This window comes from Durio zibethinus, unplaced genomic scaffold (assembly GCF_047325235.1).
Source record: "Durio zibethinus cultivar Kanyao isolate XHJ-2024 unplaced genomic scaffold, ASM4732523v1 HiC_scaffold_3, whole genome shotgun sequence".
In the NCBI taxonomy this organism is placed as follows: domain Eukaryota; kingdom Viridiplantae; phylum Streptophyta; class Magnoliopsida; order Malvales; family Malvaceae; genus Durio; species Durio zibethinus.
Window position 1 is genome coordinate 8,853,501 of NW_028323044.1, and position 5,000 is coordinate 8,858,500.

The window sequence follows — 5,000 nt, forward strand, 5'->3', positions numbered from 1 at the left end:
GATCGGGTGCTAGGTGGGTTTAGGCACATCTTCAAATTTCTGCCGTGCCAATGCCATTTTTATGGCTTGTAAATTCATACAATGGTCCCCTAAGCCTTCACGTGAAGTTTCGTTGCAAGATGACTCGTTTTCTATTTTTCACGATTTTCGAAACTTTTTGCGGTTCGTGATTTTTTAGAATTTTTTTAGAAGGAGTTTTGGCCCCAAATTTTGTGGACGTGATCCTTCTATTTTTGTTGGCATGCACAAAAAAATTCAGCTAAAAACTCGAACCGGAGAAGATTTCGCGACCGTTTGAAAAAAGTGTCCCCGTTTCAGACACTTCAACGGCTACTGGCAGCAAACCTGTAAAATCTCAAACGCTCTTTAAGGGGGTGTGAGTTCTCAGAGGTTTGATGAGGGATAGGGGGCCAACACAAGGGCCAAGCACCAGCACCCATCGCACGTCATGTGCGCACACCCCCCCGGCCCCCCTCCCAATCGCCGGAACCCCAATGCCGCCGGTCAGGTTCTCCGGCGGTACTCCGGCGATGCTCCGGCGATGCTCCGGCGATGCTGTCCCGAGTGAAAAAAATGCGGCACCAGCACATGCTGGAGCCAAGCATGGGCACCGTGGCTCAAAATCGAACTTCGGCCAAGGCCTCGACCATCAATGGCACATGATGACGCATGGTGATGGCACATGCATCGACCATCATCGGCATAGGCTGCCCTTCGGTACGGGCACTTGCCTCGACCGCCATCGGCACAAGCTGGGCCCTGGTGTGGGTTGTTGCCTCGATCACCAGCGGCACATGCTGAGCCTTGGTGCGGGCGGTTGCCTCGAGCACCATCGGCAGACCCTGGGCCCTGGTGCGGCCGGTTGCCCCGATAACCATCGGCACACGCTGGGCCCTGGAGCGGCCGGTTGCCTCGATCACCATCGGCAAAAGCTGGGCCCTGGTGCGGGCGCTTGCCTCGACCACCATCGGCACACGCTGGGCACTGGTGCGGGCGCTTGCCTCGACCACCATCGGCACACGCTGGGCCCTGGGGCGGGCGGTTGCCTCGATCACCATCGGCACACGCTGGGCCCTGGTGCGGGCGGTTGCCCCCAGCACCATCGGCACACGTTGGGCCCTGGTGCGGGCGCTTGCCTCGACCACCATCGGCACACGCTGGGCCCTGGTGCGGGCGCTTGCCTCGACCACCATCGGCACACGCTGGGCCCTGGTGCGGCCGCTTGCCTCGACCACCATCGGCACACGCTGGGCCCTGGTGCGGTCGGTTGCCTCGAGCACCATCGGCACACGCTGGGCCCTGGTGCACCATCGGCACACGCTGGGCCCTGGTGCGGGCGCTTGCCTCGACCACCATCGGCACACGCTGGGCCCTGGTGCGGGCGCTTGCCTCGACCACCATCGGCACACGCTGGGCCCTGGTGCGGCAGGTTGCCTCGAGCACCATCGGCACACGCTGGGCCCTGGTGCGGTCGGTTGCCTCGAGCACCATCGGCACACGCTGGGCCCTGGTGCGGGCGCTTGCCTCGACCACCATCGGCACACGCTGGGCCCTGGTGCGGCAGGTTCCCTCGACGACCATCGGCACACGCTGGGCCCTGGTGCGGCAGGTTGCCTCGAGCACCATCGGCACACGCTGGGCCCTGGTGCGGTCGGTTGCCTCGATCACCATCGGCACACGCTGGGCCCTGGTGCGGGCGGTTGCCTCGACCACCATCGGCACACGCTGGGCCCTAGTGCGGCAGCTTGCCTCGAGCACCATCGGCACACGCTCGGCCCTGGTGCGGTCGGTTGCCTCGAGCACCATCGGCACACGCTGGGCCCTGGTGCGGCACGTTGCCTCGACCACCATCGGCAGCCTCGACCACCATCGGCACACGCTGGGCCCTGGTGCGGGCACTTGCCTCGACCACCATCGGCACACGCTGGGCCCTGGTGCGGGCGCTTGCCTCGACCACCATCGGCACACGCTGGGCCCTGGTGCGGCAGGTTGCCTCGACCACCATCGGCACACGCTGGGCCCTGGTGCGGCAGGTTGCCTCGACCACCATCGGCACACGCTGGGCCCTGGTGCGGGCGGTTGCCTCGACCACCATCGGCACACGCTGGGCCCTGGTGCGGGCGCTTGCCTCGACCACCATCGGCACACGCTGGGCCCTGGTGCGGGCGCTTGCCTCGACCACCATCGGCACACGCTGGGCCCTGGTGCGGCAGGTTGCCTCGAGCACCATCGGCACACGCTGGGCCCTGGTGCGGCAGGTTGCCTCGAGCACCATCGGCACACGCTGGGCCCTGGTGCGGGCGCTTGCCTCGAGCACCATCGGCACACGCTCGGCCCTGGTGCGGTCGGTTGCCTCGAGCACCATCGGCACACGCTGGGCCCTGGTGCGGCAGGTTGCCTCGACCACCATCGGCACACGCTGGGCCCTGGTGCGGGCGCTTGCCTCGACCACCATCGGCACACGCTCGGCCCTGGTGCGGTCGGTTGCCTCGAGCACCATCGGCACACGCTGGGCCCTGGTGCGGCAGGTTGCCTCGAGCACCATCGGCACACGCTGGGCCCTGGTGCGGGCGCTTGCCTCGACCACCATCGGCACACGCTGGGCCCTGGTGCGGGCGCTTGCCTCGACCACCATCGGCACACGCTGGGCCCTGGTGCGGGCGCTTGCCTCGAGCACCATCGGCAGACGCTGGGCCCTGGTGCGGCAGGTTGCCTCGAGCACCATCGGCAGACGCTGGGCCCTGGTGCGGCAGGTTGCCTCGAGCACCATCGGCACACGCTGGGCCCTGGTGCGGTCGGTTGCCTCGAGCACCATCGGCACACGCTGGGCGCTGGTGCGGGAACTTGCCTCGACCACCATCGGCACACGCTGGGCCCTGGTGCGGCAGGTTACCTCGATCACCATCGGCACACGCTGGGCCCTGGTGCGACAGGTTGCCTCGAGCACCATCGGCACACTATCGGCCCTGGTGCGGGCGGTTGCCTCGACCACCATCGGCACACGCTGGGCCCTGGTGCGGGCGCTTACCTCGAGCACCATCGGCACACGCTGGGCCCTGGTGCGGGCGGTTGCCTCGAGCACCATCGGCACACGCTGGGCCCTGGTGGGTTTAGGCACATCTTCAAATTTCTGCCGTGCCAATGCCATTTTTATGGCTTGTAAATTCATACAATGGTCCCCTAAGCCTTCACGTGAAGTTTCGTTGGAAGATGACTCGTTTTCTATTTTTCACGATTTTCAAAACTTTTTGCGGTTCGGGAATTTTTAAAATTTTTTTATAAGGATTTTTGGCCCCAAATTTTGTAGGCATGATCCTTCTATTTTTGTTGGCATGCACAAAAAAATTCAGCTAAAAACTCGAAGTAGAGAAGATTTTGTGACCGTTTGAAAAAAGTGTCCCCATTTCAGACACTTTAACGGCTACTGGTAGCAAACCTGTAAAATCTCAAATGCTCTTTAAGGGGGTGTGAATTCTCAGAGGTTTGATGAGGGATAGGGGGCCAACACAAGGCCAAGTACCAGCACCCATCGCACATCATGTGCGCACACCCCCCCGGCCCCCCTCCCAATCGCCGGAACCCCAATGCCGCCGGTCAGGTTCTCCGGCGGTACTCCGGCGATGCTCCGGCGATGCTGTCCCGAGTGAAAAAAATGCGGCACCAGCACATGCTGGAGCCAAGCATGGGCACCGTGGCTCAAAATCGAACTTCGGCCAAGGCCTCGACCATCAATGGCACATGATGACGCATGGTGATGGCACATGCATCGACCATCATCGGCATAGGCTGCCCTTCGGTACGGGCACTTGCCTCGACCGCCATCGGCACAAGCTGGGCCCTGGTGTGGGTTGTTGCCTCGATCACAATCGGCACATGCTGAGCCTTGGTGCGGGCGGTTGCCTCGAGCACCATCGGGAGACCCTGGGCCCTGGTGCGGCCGGTTGCCCCGATAACCATCGGCACACGCTGGGCCCTGGGGCGGGCGCTTGCCCCCAGCACCATCGGCACACGCTAGGCCCTGGTGCGGGCGCTTGCCCCCAGCACCATCGGCACACGCTGGGCCCTGGTACGGGCGGTTGCCCCGAACACCATCGACACAAGCCGGCCCTTGGTGCGGGCTCCTGGCTCGACCACCATCGGCACACGCTGGGCCCTGGTGCGGGCGGTTGCCTCGAACACCATCGGCACACGCCGGCCCTTGGTGCGGCCGGTTGCCTCGACCACCATCGGCACACGCTCGGCCTTGGTGAGGGCGCTTGCCTCGACCACCATCGGCACACGCTGCGCCCTGGTGCGGGCGCTTGCCTCGACCACCATCGGCACACGCTCGGCCTTGGTGCGGGCGCTTGCCTCGACCACCATCGGCACACGCTGGGCCCTGGTGCGGGCGGTTGCCTCGACCACCATCGGCACACGCTCGGCCTTGGTGAGGGCGCTTGCCTCGACCACCATCGGCACACGCTGGGCCCTGGTGCGGGCGGTTGCCTCGACCACCATCGGCACACGCTGGGCCCTGGTGCGGGCGGTTGCCTCGACCACCATCGGCACACGCTGGGCCCTGGTGCTGGCGGTTGCCTCGACCACCATCGGCACACGCTGGGCCCTGGTGCGGGCGGTTGCCTCGAACACCATCGGCACAAGCCGGCCCTTGGTGCGGGCGGTTGCCTCGAGCACCATCGGCACACGCTGGGCCCTGGTGCGGGCGGTTGCCTCGACCACCATCGGCACACGCTGGGCCCTGGTGCGGACGGTTGCCTCGAGCACCATGGGCACACGCTGGCCCTTGGTGCGGGCTCTTGCCTCGACCACCATCAGCAGAAGATTGCCCCTACGTCGAACACCATCGATACATGCCGGGCCTTGGTGTGGGCACATGCCTCGAGCTGGTGCGGGCGGTTGCCTCGACCACCATCGGCTCACGTTGGCCCTTGTTGCGGGCACATGCCTCGACCACCATCGGCACCTGCGCACCCTCGGTGTGGGATTTGCTTGTTTGGAAA